Consider the following 16,509-nt stretch of genomic DNA (forward strand, 5'->3'; position numbering starts at 1 on the left):
GATGGCAAATATAAAAAGGAGTTTGAATTAGGAGCAGGGCAAATTAAAATAAGAAAACAGTGATAAAACCAGAGGAAATAACTCAGCAGGGTTGATGTAAGCATCTTCTTCATTGGTATAGCTGGGCATCAGATTCGACTGAGCTTCCTGGCAACTAGAGAAAAAGTAAGACATGTGCAGAGATGTCACTTTCATTTGGTGAAAAGAAAAAATAAAACCACCCTGTTTTAGGTATAAAGCTCTTCTCTCCTGAACTGAGAGTAGAAATTGACCGTGCCAGACTTTACGAAAGGAACTGAGTAAAACAGTGATCAACACCCTGACTGACACACACGCAGGAGTGTAGCATGTCCCATCATCTCAATCACTCCTCAAACCCTTTAGTGGGACACTAAAATAAGCACTAGAGAAGGAAAACGGCAGTCTTTCTCTCCAATGTCCACAGATCAGAGATGAGGGCACACCTCACCTAAGCTAAACCTGGTGGGCAGCTGTGTGAAAGGCCAAGATAACACAGTACTCCTGCTACGTCAATTCACAATTCATGCAGCATTAGAAGAATGGACAGGGTGCCTGTCACTCAAACAGCTTCCTTCCATAAATCAATCTCTCTCTCTCTCTCTCTCTCTCTCTCTCTCTCTCTCTCTCTCTCTCTCTCTCTCTCTCTCTCGGTATGGGATTAAACCCAGGGGTATTTAACCACTGAGCCACATCCCCAGCCCTTTTTATATTTTCTTCTGAGACAGGATCTTGTTAAGTTGCTGAGGCTAGCTTTGAACTCGAGATTCTCCTACTTCAGTCTCCCGAGCTGCTGGGATTACAGGCATGCACCACCATGCCCAGCTCCATCACATGCAGCTAGTTAGGGAGAAAGTAGCGGTTCTTGGTGGCATGCCCTCACACTAGCCTATTACCAAAAAGCCATTTCTGTGGCCCTTGATCTTTTGATATAAGTAGGGAAAACCTCCTTTGTTTTCTGGAATAGCCCTGTGGAGAAACAATTGCCAATGACTATACAGTGTGGAGAATGACCCACATAAAGGAAGGAAATTACTAAATCTATTCATTCACCAGCTGTATAAGAGAGGACTCTGCCACACGCCTGGGCTGGTGACCAAAGGCCAGGAAATCTCAACTGCCTTCTAGAATGTTCCTGGGAGCTCTCTCATGGCTCAAGTCTTCTAAGCCTCTCCAGAGTTGCTAAAGAAGCCGCTCCCCTGGATTCCTACTGTGTTCAGGACATCATGTGTCCCCAGGTGCAGAGCAAATCTGCACTTTCAAATGTGCTCCTGGCCCAAGAGAAAACACATAGGCCAAAGAGAATGAAGTCAATTTTTCTGCCCTTATTTTTGTCCTGGGTGCTGCCTGGTTGAGCCCTTGGCCTGGGTTATCTTTTGGCTCTCTGGAGATTCCCTGGGCTCACTCCCCGCCTGTTGGCAACAATGCCACAGCTGTCTGAGGGCCAGGCAGGCCGGTATTGTTTCTCTCTCTCTTTCGAAAACTGAGAACATTTTGACTGCGCTACTTACAATTCTTCCCAGACTTCCTCCGCCCCCTCGCCACACCTCTCTGTTACTCTGGTTAAATATGCCCTTTGAGCCAACCTCACAGAACTAGTTCTCAGGGTTTGTAACAATGACCTTCCAGAATACCCAGAGCTCCCTCTAGCAGGAGCTTCATGGTCCGTCCAAAGGGCTGTAGGGTCAAGATTACCATTTGGACTGGAAGTCTGAGAACCTTCTGGGGATGGTCCTTTCTTCCGTAGCCATACCTATGGCATTCCTCTGACCCTCCCAAGCACAAAGGGTTAGAGTACCCACACCAGATACCACTTTAGGGGTGCAGAGTCTGTGTGAGAAGGGCCCCAGCTGGTGCTGGTTTCTCATGGCCTATCATAAGGTGGTCAATGGCAGGAAGAGCCCTTCATCCCAGCCCCAGAGTAGGCCTCAAATCTAAAATATCTCCAATGTTATATACTTGCTGAATTTTAAACATATGTTCAAAATCACTAATTTGTTCCAAATATACTTTTAAAATATATTATATTATATTTCTCTTTTGAGGTTTCTTTCATTGTTACTATCCCATGAGCTGTAAGAAGTGGAAGTGGCCTGAACCTGTCTTGCCTTAGGACATGCCCTGCTTGTATCTTATAAGGCAGATTAAGGCTCACAGGGAGCATATGGGGTTAGAAGGCCCTGGGCTCCCAAATTGTGCCCCATGTGCTCTGATCAGTGCCAAAAATTTCACAAAGACTTTCCATGCAATACTTTCCATTCCAGGATAATTCTTTAAATAAAAAAATAACCCTGGGAGAATGTACAATGGTTTCTCCAAAACTCAGTATAGTTTGAGCACCCTTATCTGAAATTCTTGGGACCAAGAGTACTTTGAACTTCGGATTTTTTCTAATTTGGGAATATTTCCATACGCATAATGAGATACCTTGGGGATAGATTCACTAGTATTTTGCCTACCATCTCATACACATATCCTGGAGGCAATTTTTATAGGATGTTTGTAGCACTCTTGCATTTTGACAATCACCCATCACATGAAGTTGAGAGTGGAATTTTCCATTTGTGGTGTCATGTTGGCACTTAAAAGATTTTGGATTTTGAAGTATTTCAGATTTTGAATTTTTGGATTGGGGCTGCTCAACCTGTAAAGAGAAAACAAACAAGCCAATTTCAGAGTCAAAAGATTTGAACAATCTCTTTGCCAAAGAAGATATGCAGACAAGTAGGCTCCGGAAAAGATCTCAACATTATTAGTCACTAGAGAAAAGCAAATTAAAACCATAGTGAGATACCTTTGCATGCCTATTAGAACAACTAAGAAAGACTCGCCATACCAAGTGTCGCGGGGTTTGTAGGAAATGGCACTGCTGTTGGGAAAAGAAAATGGTACAACCACTTTGAAAATGTTTGACAGTTTCTTAACAAATTCAGTGTACACCTACAATATGAGCCAACATTGCACTCCTAAATATTTACTCATGAGAAATGAAAACTTACACCTATCCAAAGTCATACATGTATTTTCACAGCAGCTTTATTGATAATAGCCCCAAACTGGAGACAACCCAAGTGCCCATTAGAAGGTGACGGAATAACTGTGACAGTGCTGTGTCCATACCATGCAACAGTACTCCACTGTGGAAAGGAAAGGAGTGTTGTCACACACAGTACAAGGGAGTCCCCAGATTGTCATGCTGAGTGAAAGAAGCCACCCCAAAAAGAGGATGTGCACTGTCTGATTCCACTTTTGTAGAATTCTAGAAAATGCAGATAACTTAGAATTACAGAAACCAGATCAGTGATTGCCTGGGGATATGGTGGAGAGACCAGGAGGAAACTTTTGGGGGTGATGGAAACGCTCCTGATCTTGATTGTGGTGATAATTTCATGACCATACATGTATGAAAAAATTCATTAGGATTGTGATATTAAATATGTGCACTGGGTTGGACCCCTGGGTGTTAGGAGTGGGGACAGAGGCATAGTCACTTTGGTCCACTTGAGAAATTCCACCATTTTTCTCTCCTTGGGCTGAACTTGGGGGTTGTGGCCATCACTCCTCAGCACTGTCTGGCAATTGTTATGGAAGTGTGAGAAACTCATCAACAACACATCGCTTCTTGAGAGCCCTACTATGCCACGGCTCACTGTCGCTGAAGGGCACCTTTTATCTGGCTAGCTCCCTTCTTGGAGCCAAAAGCAATGAGATCAAAAAACACTGGATATATTTGCACAACTAAGATGCCTCCTTCCTAGAGAGTGAAGAGGGTGGCCCCACTCCCCCAGAGCAGAGAAGGTGGCCCAGCAACTTGGATTCCCTCCAGCACACTCAAGCCAAAGAACTGTGCAGTATCCCAGTGTTCACTGAAGGAACAGACCCAGTGCTGAGCTGCCTTCAAAGCTGGGGTCTGCAGGTGCAAGCTCCAATTACAGCAGCAGGGCTTCCAATACCTTTTCATCCCCAACAACAGCCAGGCCTCAGCCCTAGCCAGGGATTGAGGGAGGCCGGAAGGAGTGCCGACCAGACTGGGAAAACAAAGACTATCCAAGTGTAGCTCATGTGAGTCAAACCTGAAACCTGGATTTGCTTTCAAAACTCTTATGGGAACGAGCCAATGCACGTTTGGGGAAAATCAGTCACTGGACGCAAGGAAAGAATCCACCTTCCAAGGCCCTCCACTCCCTCTGTAAGACAGTGTGTGGAGTTTGCTTTTGCACACCAGTAAGGTTCAGTATTTTTATAATAGCGGTCTTACTGGTTGTTTTCACCATTGACAAAGTTCCCCTTACACTGGTGTATTTTCCAGGATTATGGTTGCAGGATGTCCCCCCAAATTGGTGGTTCTTTATTGTTAATATCACATCAAGGCTTAAAACAAAAGCACTTGGAACCTACATATTTAGCAAAGAGGTGTGTGGGTGTTGACACACTTACCAGTGCTCTGTCCTTGGCAGAAAGCGCCAGGGCCACAGACCATCTTTCTCACTCCTCCTCTTCCTTCTCATTTTTTCTTGTGGTTTTTGCAAAGAGCAGGCTAAAAGGTTGACTCAAAGCTCCAGGCTGCTCCTATAACAAGTCAGCCTGTTTTGCAGCCAAAGAGGCACTGCAGGGGGACAAAGATTTGCAGCCACTTCCTTGTGACTCTCTGGACTGCTTTCCCCAAACCTGCTTCCTGGAGAGCTGCTAACTCACATGACACTCTTGTTTTTAACACCTAAAATCTCCAAAGATTTAGAAACAGTAACAAAAGAAAGTAAAAAATGTATATTCCTACCACACTGCCGTATCAGATTTCTGTGTCTCCTTCTCATTGGACCATTTTTTTTTTTTTTTTTTTTTTTGGTCTATTTAGTATGTGAATATACATATAACTCCTGATTATTCCTCTGTCTTGTCTTCCCCACTGGGTTTGCGGTCATGAGACATGAATCGCTCATAAGCTGGAAACAAAAGAAATAGGACTTTGACACTTTAGCACCCCAGCACAGCCAATTCTGGTTAGGGAGAAATAGGCTGAGTTGCTGCAAGTGTCTGGTCACCAGCTTTTCATCAAGTGATCAATACATAGCCTTGTCTTAGGTGTGTTTCTGTTTGAAGAAGCCTTCTCAATACACATGATCAAGTCCTTAGTATGGAACATGTAACTGTATAAAGCTGCTGCCCCGCCCATTCCGTTGCAGTCATTTTCCCCGCCTCCCAAACACTTGTCAATCTGTGAACATCCTGGCTAGCTATTGGTTCATCGGTCAGCTTACAAGTATCCTTCTCTGTTATTGGTCCCCTGTTAGCCCAGGGGGGGAATTCAACCGCCATCTTTCCCTTCTTGCTTTCTCTCTCTTACACACTTGCTTTTCCTCCTCCTCGCTTTCCACTCTCTCTAGCTGCACCCTTTCTCTTTCCTTTCTTTCTCTTTTCCTCTCATTTTCTCTCTTACCCTGCAGGGAATATTCTGCTTAATAAACTCCCTTATGTGATTTCCCGTGTTGGGCGTGGTTCCTCGGGATTTCCTTACAGAACACAGGTCCACAGCCCTGTAACTCATGCCTGAAGAAAGCTTATCTAATGTGAATATTTGCTCCTTAAGACACCTACAACCTTCGTAAGTTTAAGAACCCTAGACAACATTTCAGCACTATGCTGAAGAGCCATTTGAAATAGTGAAATCACGAGTAAAAGGCACAAAAATGAGAAAAACATGACAGGAAATAGACCTCAAAAAGGGTTCTTGTTAATAGAACCCTCTGAAAAAAGAGTCAAATTTTCACTGCTCTGAGCTCATCCATAAATTACCACAAAAGCACTTTGAGTATTGATTGGGGTTAAATTAAATTTTTATTACCTGGCGCAGTGGTGCATACCTATAATCCCAGCCACTCAGGAGACTGAGGCAGGAGAATTGCAAGCTTAAGGCCAGCCTGGGCATCTTAGTGAGGCCCTATCTCAAAATGAAAAATAAAAATGACTGGAAATGTAGCTCAGTGGTAGAGCACCCCTGGATTTAATTCCCATAACCGCCCCCCCCCCAAGAATTATTGAATAGGCAAATTTTAACCTATGGAATCTGCAAGTAAGTATTGATTATACCCGTGTTGTATTAATGCACTATAGTATGAAGATAGGAGGCAGGTGGTTATTTATTTTTCCCTTTGAAAATAGCTTGTCCTGTCTTATTAAAGTCATTACCAGGATGGCTGCCATGTCTCAGTGAAAAATCATTTCCTCTAAAGTGTTAGTTTGAAGAATATGTGACAGGAATTTTCTGTCTTGCTCCCAAGATTGCCCTCAAAATTGCTAGGTCTGGTTGAGGGGAATCCATCTGGGAGGAAGTCAGAAAGTCTGCGTTTGAGTGGTGGTCTAGACTCCATCAGCGCCTGACCTTGAGCACAGCATAAATGGCCTCATCTGCAAAGGGGAAAGTCTGTATCCCATCAATTCTAAGCCACTCATTATTTTACATTTTAACATCTCTGAAACCGTGTAGGGTTTTTGTTTTGTTTTGCAATTGGTGATGCATTGTAGTTTCAATGACAGCATTTTGTTTTCTTTCTGGGTGGTACATTAAATAAGGGTGCACAGCCCACCCTTTGGCCTCCTAGAAGTGATGAAATACAGTACTAGCCATGCCTCCCTCAGGCTGCGTGAGGATTGAACAATGCTGCAGCTTGCAGGGTTGGCATGAAAAAGTAAACCACATGCAAAAAGAAACGTATAGTGCAAAACACTTGCAAATGCGGGAATTATTATTTATGAGTATGTACTTTTGTCTGGGTAGATCACTCTTTCACTTTCAAGTTTTTCAGCCAATTTCACAAGGGCAGTGCCCTGGCTCCTGCTGACTCAGATTATAGGTTTTTCAGGCGATGGCTGGCACAAACAAATTATTTTAGTGGGTCATAAAATGTTGGTCATTGGAAAGAAATTTCTAAAGCAGTTTGAAAACCATAACTTAGAAAAAAGAAACTACAAATTTTTGGGGACCAGGGCTGTCCTTTTTCCACGCCTAGGGTCCTGTGACCATGAGGTGGCACATGGTTTAGTTCCTGGGATTCTCTTATTTACATTATGAGATTCTTTGTCAGTACAAATTGGAATTCCTCTTATTGAACTGCTTTCACCCATATCCTGTCCTGGCAGCGGTAAAGGAAAGTTAAATAACTAGGAAAATTATCCAATCCTAACTGATTAACACAGCTCAAGAATCTTCCGTCTGTGATCCCAAAACCCTCACCTCAGTGGTGGCTGCTGCAGCTTCTTTGGGGTGAAGAGTGGGCACCTGGGTTCCATGTAGGAGAAAAAGCTTACAATGCCTTCACTCCAAACCATGTTTCAGCTACAGGAGACATGTTTCCTGGTGTGTGGTTGTTTGTTCCTTAACGGAAAGAAATAAAATAGAACCAAGAAATGCTCCCAGAGTCTAATGGAGACCCGTGACAGAGGGCTCCCGGGGCGTGCAGGACCGAAGGCTACTGCGGGTTTGCTCAGAGAGGAAGGTATGGAGGTGGCTCTATCTGCTGTCCTGTGTCAAATGACTCTCCAAGGAAGAGGGCAAATTGGAGGGGAGGGAAAATCAGAGTTTATCAGGTGCCTCTTGGTCATTTTGTGTAACGGCTTCAACACACCTAAGTATGGGTAGTATTATCATTATTTTACAGTTATACAACCTGATACTCAAAGGTGAAATGAATTGCTTAAAGATCACAAGATAAAGACAAAATCAACTTAACACTAAGTCCTTCTGGCTCAAAGCTGTCTTTTTTTCCTTTTCTTTTTCTTCTTTTTTTTTGAGTGCTGGGAATGAAACCCAGGGCCTCTTGTAAGACCAGCAATTGGTACACCACTGAGCAACAGCCCTAGCCCCGATTTGCATTCTAAGTGACCGGAAGATCTAACTAGAGTCTCAAATGCCATCATGATTCCCTTGCCATCATTTCTCCTGTGATCTTCTCTGAGGGACATTTCTAAACCTGGCTGCTGTGGTCACGTTGTGTCTTAACCACAGGGACCTGCATAGGCAGCAGCTGTGAGCTCATGTGTTTGAGACAATCAAGCCTTGTTTTCCCGAAGCCAGGCGAGGATGCTGCATCCCTTCAGCTGTGCCACTCCCTCGGCTTAAAAAGAAAAGAAAAAGAAAGATAAAGTAATAGATGTGCGGCCTCTGCCAGATTCCTCTTTGATTTCCACTCTGAATAGCAGGCATTGTTCTCAGCGGTTATTACTTTTGGAGTGCTGGCCAGTAACGATTAGTATCTCCTTTACGTAAATGATACTTAGTTGACCGGCCCAAGGTCACACCAGGAATGAGTGATGCAGCCAGAGTCTAATACTCCTGGTTCCCCATCCTGCGCCACATCAGACCACACTGCTGTTTTATGCACATTCAGTAAATATTTACAGCTTGATAGATCTTCCCACCTCTGCAGTTAGGACCAGAAGGAGATATATGTATATATATGCATGTAAAACAGATGTGAGAAAATACAAATTTGAATTACACACACACAATCTCCTTGATATGAAAAGTACTAGGCTAAACCCTGAGATACCCAAGACTTAAGATGAGTACTTGGTCCTTTTCAATCTCTTGGATGCTTTCAATGTTTTGAATATAAGATGGCTTTTTAAGGCCAGGTGCAGTGGTGCATGCCTGTAATCCCAGTGACTCAGGAGGCTGAGGCAGGAGGATCACAAGTTCAAAGCCAGCCTCAGCAAAAGTGAGGCCCTAAGCAACTCAGTGAGACCCTGTCTCTAAATAAAATACAAAATAGGGCTGGGGATGTGGCTCAGTGGTCAAGTGTCCTTGAGTTCAATCCCCAGTACCTCCCCTCAAAAAAGATGACTTTTTAAGATGAGTTGACAGAACACGTATCAAATCATGCCCCTACTTCCCAGTACCATTTTTACATTAAATGATAAATAACTTACAACAAGATATCAGTCCTATTTCTCTTTGTGATAATATTGAATAATTACCATATATTAATGCTGAATAGACTCATTCTATTTAAATGGCAAATATTCTTTACTATAAGAAGTGTAAGGAAGGAGAACATTCATCTAAATGGAAATTGATATTTTTTAAATGAGATTCTTTTAAACATTATAGTGATGTGAGGCAACTCTGATTCAAACTAACTAAAGAAATAGAGGGATGTTGTTGCTCACAAAACGGGGAAGTTCATAGGAGGGGATGTGGTTCCAGCAAGGCTGGTTCTCTCTCTTTCTCTCTCTCCCTCTCTCTCTCTCTCTCTCTCTCTCTCTCTCTGGATCTGGTCACTGCACTATTCTGCTTTCGAGGGAATTGGAATCATTTTTCCCATCCCCACCCATGTGACAGAAATGATCCTAACCTCTTGGTTACAAGACAGAGGGCTCAAACATGCGGGGGAAGGAATCATTGACTGAGTCAATCCGTCCCGTGACCAGGGAGAAATGGACTCTGGTCCACTGAGGCCGGGTCCTGCACCCACCTTCTAGCACGGAAGGTGGTGAGTGGGTTGGCCAATGCCACACCTGGCAGCGGTGCTAGGGCCAGGGGTGAAGGAGGAGCTCTCCAGTAAAGGCAGGGTATCAGTGCCAAAAGACTGGAAAGCTGAGATGGACAGTGCTAGTTGTCTCAGCCTGTTCTACTGGGCTTGGGATTAAAATATTTGGAACAAAAATCCAGTTGAGTGGCTGACTATGGGTGCACAAGGCTAATGTGTGCCTTTCGGATTCCCCACCCTTTCCATGGTGTCACCGTGGAGGACATGCGCACCATATACTCGATGACCTGGTGAGTGGATTTACAATGGTTCCAGAGTGTCAGTAACAAGAATATCAGTGTCAAGATGTATTGTTCCCAGTTTCTGCACTGGATTCCGGGGCCTCCCAAGTAAGCCTTTATGAATCCTAGCAGGTCCCTTGTGGAGTAGCTGGCACATATTTCACTGTCGTGCCTTTCTGGTGATAGAGAAACTGGACCTCGAGGAAGTGATGCAATCTCCTCACGGTCCACCACCAGTTTATGGCCGAGTCTGTAAACTCTTGTCTCATGTCCTGCCTGTGGGGATCAGCTCCCTTCTGGGCTGCCATTTGGCTCAGAGGAGGAAGATTGATGAGGGCTCTTAGGTCAAGCACTACTATGATTGGTTTTTAATGGCCTTGATTTTCATCTTGTGAGGAAAATAGCATATCTCTTTTCCTGGCTAAACACTATTTCAAGAAAAGCCACAAACCAGCCCCCTGAGTCCTGCTGACAAAAATGAGCCCAACCTAACTTTGCTGAGCTGACAAAAACCGATAACCTCACGGAGCTTCCCTGTGCTTCGCCCACAGAACGAGGAGCCACGCTCCTGGGTACTGCCGTGCGTTTTTCTTAGCTCATCATGGCGAAGGAAATGAAAAGCACTGCAGAAAAAAATTAGGTGAAGAAATCCTGGGAAAAGGAGCTAGCAAGGGAAACAAGAGGACATGGCGAGAGCACAAAAATCATTGTGCATGGGGGACCCGAGGGAGTTGTGGAGGGAGGTGGTGTCGAGGTTCCAGGAAGCAGGGCAGGGTGACGTCACTGCAGCCCTATCCCATGCCATGCGTTTCCACATCCGTTTCTTGTTGCATGCAATGTGGGCATCACGCCATCATTGCAAGGGCTGTGTGCTCATTCTGCAGATATGTGGAGGCAGAAATGAAGGCTCACGGAATCCATCTAACTTCTTCCATTCCTGCAGCTAATCACTGACGAAGTTGGGACTGAACTCAGACCTATTTGATTTCAAAGTTCATATTCTTTCTGCCCCTCCCTCCCTATCACCCACTTATCTTAGGACAGGTTATCTAGAAATGGAGCCTGAGATAAGGATTCTTGTACAAAGGGTTTCTTGGGGAAATGCTCTCAGGATAAAGGGTGTGATGGAAGCAGGACAGAGTAGGGACAATTCTAAGCAAGGAGATAGCTGTTGCCACTCCACCTTTAGCCTGACCCCCAGGGGAGGTGTGAACTGCACCTGAGAATCTGTCCTGCTTTGAGACAAGGGAGCAGACTTCTGTAATGTCAGTCAGTCATTGCCTGTGGGCTGTCCCTTTTGGCCAAGGTGGAGAGGGACAGGGATGGGAGTGACACCTCAGAGGAGCACCCGTTTGGGAGAAGGCAGTGGCTGTAAGTCATACGCAGCTGCACTTGCAGCCAGAGGGGTACAGATGCAATGGGCCAGCAGAGGAGAGCTGGGCATGGTAACCACATCCTCTGCACACGTGCTGCCAGCCTCAGACTGTGAAGGAGAGGAAGTGTGGGAACCCAGAGCAGAAGGAACCCCTGTTCTGATGGTCACGAGAAGTCCCTCGCTGAGTGCCTAGGTCAGTTCTGAAGCCTCAGCCATCGCAGCAGACAATGTCAGGTGGCACCCTGACACTCAGCAAGGTCCTGTGATAATGCATCCCTAGACATGCCCCAGGACCACCCTTTTCCCTCAGTGGCCCACCTGTCCTCCTTTCAAGTCAAGCTTTGATTGATTAGAAGAACCATCCATCACCCTCACCGCACAGGAGGCCAGAAAGAGGAGCATCGGCTGCTAAAATCGTCTCCAAGAAGTTGCAGCCCTCAATTCCCTAACCCTATGCCCCCCTCCATCATGTCCAGCACACACACATCCCAGATCCACCCAGTCCATGGGACCACGCTCTGGCCAGGGGAACCCCTGCAAAGTTCTGGCTAGTACCCTGTAGGCTCACCTGGACTGGTCTCCCCAAGCTGGCTTCTGCAAGCGAGTAGACCTGCCCCAACCTGGGAGTTTTTATGCCTTATTTTCATTCCCCTGCTCCACTTCTAAGGCTGACCCAGGAAATTCTTTGTTATTTATTTCTTTTTTTTAATTGATTATTTGTTCTTGTTTAGCTATAAATAACAGTATGTTGACATGTCATATATACAAGGAGTGTAACTTCCCATTCTTGTAGTTGTACATGATGTGGTCACACATGATGTACATGATGTAGTCACATACGTGACTCAGTATTTTTTTTTTTTTTTTCTTTTTTGGTGCTGGGGATCGAACCCAGGGCCTTGTGCTTGCAAGGCAAGCACTCTTCTGACTAAGCTATCTCCCCAGCCCTCAGTAAATTCTTGATACTCAAGTTCTCTTATGTCTCTGTGAACACTAAATTATCAAATTCTGAACCATTGTTCCTAGGAGAGATACAGGGTTCACTTACTGTGAGTCTCTGGTCACATTTTCATCAACTATCCAATATATAACCTTGTTTTATGTGTTTAATTAAAAACAGCTTATTTAATGTATATTCTTGGCTCCCTAACATCAAATACCCAATAGCACTCTACCTCATATCTGAATGAAGCTTACCTGATATATATGTATTTGCCCTGTGAGGCCCTTCACAGACTTCTTGTACTTGAGGACACTAGACAGCTCTTCAGCACAAGTGACCACACGGGTGCTGTGGTACACACCTGTAATTCCAGTGACTCAGGAGGTTGAGACAGGAGGATCGCAAGTTCAAGGCCAGCCTCAGCAATTTAGTGAGACCCTTAGCAACTTCACAAGATCCTGTCTCCAAATGAAAAAGAAAAAGGGCTGGGGATGTAGCTCAGTGGCAGAGCATCCCTGGATTCAGTCCCCAACAATACAAAAGAAGAAGAAGGAGGAGGAGGAGGAGAAGGAGGAGAAGGAGAAGAAGAAAAAGAAGTGACTGGGGGAAGGGGTAACAGGTGATGTCATCATGGACAGAAAGCACAAAAATGTGAAAATGTAGTTCTACATAGACTGACAAAAGGGAACTTGTTGAAACAAGAAAGCAGACGGCATCTAGTTCAACCTCAGCTGCAATGTATGCATCTGGTGATTCAAATTTTTGCAGCTCTGGGCATGTCCCCAAATGACCACAAAATCACCATGAATATTGATTTTGGTAGTCATGATTAAATTTTATGGAATAGTCAAGCTCACAACTATGAAATCCACAAATAATGAAGATTGACTGTATAAGCACCCAGTTCTGAGTGACAAGATGTTTTTGTGCCTTGTTTTTAATTTAAAAGCCTCTGTTTTAAGCAGAAGCTCCTCAAATACTGTGTAGCATAGGATAAAGGGAAAAACTGTACAACATTGACCATGTTTTTAACCAAGAAACTTTTCATGGGAAAATACTAATATTTCCAAGGATGCTTAATTTGTGTGTGTGCGTGTGTGTGTGTGTGTGTGTGTATACACCAATGAAATAGAAGAAACAATCTAGGTACATTGTATAGATTTTGGTTTTTCAGTGGAATAGTATTTTGGAGGAACAAGAAAAATAGATGTATTTGTGGTCTTTATTGTGTATTCACACAGAGGACCTTCATTTTTTTAAATAGGATCATCCATCTTAAACTCTGAGGTGTGTCCATAATATTTAAAAACAAATGGAAGGCTCTATCAAGCCAGGATGCTGGCCTAGTGTCTTCCAGGTGACATCTGCTGAGATGATTTGCAGGCCAACCACACCCCCACCTCCACCACCCCAAAGACTGAGCAAACACTGAGAAGCAATGTCTTTTCTCCCACGCCCCAGATCTGAGCCTCTCCCGTACCTCCAGTTCAGCGCTGTTGCCCCATCTCTGAGGCAAATGGCTTTGCTGGTGGTTTCGATCAGCTCCAGGCAGGGCAGTGGCTGGTGCTGCAGACAAGCATTGGGCAAGCCGTCTGGAAGGCAGACGGTGCGGTCAAAGCGAGGGTAGAAGGAGCCAGAGCGAACTTTAAGCACTGGAAGCCTGGCCCTCTGGGAGAGTCAACCCAAACTCAGTCTGTTCCTTGGTTGGAAGGACTTTGCCACCCTGGTTCTGGCTTCCAGGCACAGCTCTCCGTCCTGTTTCCAGTTCCGGATGCGTGGAGGGGTGTCTGGGCAGGAGGCGGGAGACGCCCCTCTCACCTCAAGGAGCCCCCTTATTGGCCCAGGTGAACGTCCTGCCCCGTGTGCCCTGCCTCGAGGACAGTCGAAAGGACGGACTCCACACCCCCAACCTTCCCACCCATGGCTGCCTCCAAGCTTCGCCTAATAGAAATTCTAGAGCTGATTTGGTTTCTAGTGAATTTCACTTGCTCTCCAACTTGAAACCTGAAGCGGCCTCTGCGGCTGGAGGGTTGTAAAGGGATGCCCTGGGTTGCCTCTGGCTGCTCCTGCATGCAGTTCCCTCACAGACTCCAAAGTCGCAATGATATGAACCCTGGCTCCACTTGACCCAGAGCCGAGCCCTGCCACTGCACCGTCATTCTGGAATCTTCGTGGAAAGAGTGCCAACGGAGGCCTGGCTAAGGGCAAGGGTCTAGGGGCCCTGCACCAAGTACTTTTAGAGTTCTGCTGAAGAGCAGTGATAGAAAAGGGAGCCTTCAAGGATCTGACGAGGCTCAGAGCCTTCAATGTATACAGATGGTGGCACCCAGAGGGCTGACTCAGGGCTGACTGCGCACAGAAAAGGTGTGCTCTTATTCAACAATTAGTTGATTAAAAAAAAAATTCTCCGACCATTAGCAGCAATTCTCATGGAAATGATGTGGAAGTCTGTCCAAGTTACCTGGGGAAAAAGTGAAATTTTCAACAGGACTACTCAAATCTATTTACCAACACTTGAGTGGACTTTTCTTTTATGTTAGTGAGCTATTTACATCCACCAGGAAGGATGATGACTACTGACCACCCTGTACCTTCAAGGACATGAAAAGAGAGTTCGGTGGATGGCCAGACTCCTCGGCAATGGAACGTGGCAGACCTGGTCTTATCCACCATCAGGGAAGTCTTCTCATGCTAGCTAAGTTCTCCTTCTCTCGAGGACACCACTAGCCTGAGAGACAAAGACTGGGAAGAGCAGCAAGTGTCCTGAGCCACAGCCCCACCGAACCCCAGTGAGTGTATCTGGGGCAAATACAGCTGAAGGGAACAGGAGGAGCCCCCACCCCACCATGTCCCACTCCCGTGTTGTCAAAGAAATATGAGGAATATGTTTCCCCAGAGGTCTTGCTGTAATCTACCATCCATTTCCATTCCAGACTCATGCCAAAGATGGGTGCATGGTATTTTTATTAGATTTCAAAAGTAAACTTAATTCTCAAGTCTTTGGTTTTTATGATTAGAAAGCACTTTTCTGAAGCCCCTAAGGAACTTAGGAGATTTCTTTGGATCACAAAATAGCCGAAGAACAGCTTCTTTTCTTTGATTTACCTATTTATGCCAAAAAAAAAAAAAAAAAGCAAAGAAATGACATTTGAACGGGAAGAGAAGATTTTCTATCTTGGCTACCCCCTAATTTTGTCAATTATCTATACCGCTGCTGAAGCTCCAGTGATCTCAAACCCACACTGAAGCAGGTGACTGTTTCAAAACGCGATTACGCCCAGCACCTCACCCAGTCCCTGGCTCGGTGTGTCCAACAAAAATTTGAATTAACGAGGAAATGAGTACTAGTATGCAGGCAGCAAACTCCTATTTACTTTCTGTCTTTTAAAAAAGACATATCGACAAACAACATTACTCTATGTAAATTTATGATTACACAAATGGAATGCCTCTATGCCATGTACAAACAGAGAAACAACATGTATCCCATTTGTTTACAATAAAAAATAAATAAATAAAATAAAAATAAAAAAAGACATATTGAGTTATAAACCGCATAGCATAAAACTCACCTGTTTAAAGTACACAACTCAGTGGACTGGAGTACATTTAAGATGGTGCAACCATCACCACTATCAAACTTCAGAACATTTCATCCTCCAGAAAGCAACCCTGGGCCCACTTGGTCTTCTCCCATTCCTCCTCTTTGGTTCAGTCCCTGAAAACTATTAATATATTTTCTTTATGTATTCACCCATCCTGGACCCGTCTTTTAAATGGAACCATGATACGTGGCTTTTGTATCAGCCCTCTTTCACTTGGTATAATGATTGTACAGTTCATTCATGTTGAAACATATGCCAGGACTCATTCCTTTTTATTGGTGAATAATATTCCATTTTGTGCATACAAACTTTGAATTTATCCATTCATCAGTTGATGGAAATTTGGGTCATTTCCATTGTGGGATTATTACAAAGAATACTGCCATGAACATTTGTGCTTTGTGGTGTCATATATTTTCAATTTCTTGTGCACACACACACTCACACACCTAGGGATGGAAATGCTGGTTCATGTGGTAACACTGCTTAACCTTTTGCAAAACTGCTGTACTCAAAAGTGGTCACGTCATTCTACAAACCCTGCAACAAAGGAGGGTTCCAGCTTCTCTACATCCTCACCAAGACTGTTTGTTTACTTGTTTTTACATGCCTGATTCAGTGACATTAAGAACGTTCATATGTTGTGCAGATCACTCCTACTGTCCCTCTCCAGAACTTTTTCTTCTTCCCAAACTGAAACTCCCTATCTACTAAACAGCAGCTTCCTATCCCCCTTCTCCGGCCCTGGTAACTGCTCTTCTATTTTCTGCCTCCATGAATTTGATGAGTCTAAGGACCCTGT

The 16,509-nt window shown here is 44.6% G+C and overlaps 1 protein-coding gene, 1 long non-coding RNA gene and 1 pseudogene across 4 annotated transcripts in view; 2 read left to right on the forward strand and 1 right to left on the reverse strand.

Annotated features, from left to right (window-relative positions):
* LOC306669896 (DGAT1/2-independent enzyme synthesizing storage lipids-like) overlaps positions 1-16,509 on the forward strand; it is a 497,646-nt pseudogene that overhangs the window by 28,307 nt on the left and 452,830 nt on the right. The window lies entirely within an intron of this gene.
* LNX1 (ligand of numb-protein X 1) overlaps positions 1-16,509 on the forward strand; it is a 159,407-nt gene that overhangs the window by 6,176 nt on the left and 136,722 nt on the right. The gene's annotated exons all lie outside the window — the stretch shown is intronic.
* Positions 1,688-14,144, reverse strand: LOC306669899. Its single transcript, XR_013766236.1, has 3 exons — positions 13,583-14,144; positions 12,357-12,560; positions 1,688-2,662 (listed from the first exon to the last, which is right to left on the reverse strand). It is a non-coding gene; the product is annotated as an uncharacterized lncRNA (long non-coding RNA).

This window comes from Sciurus vulgaris (assembly GCF_902686455.1).
Source record: "Sciurus vulgaris genome assembly, chromosome: 9".
NCBI lineage: Eukaryota > Metazoa > Chordata > Mammalia > Rodentia > Sciuridae > Sciurus > Sciurus vulgaris.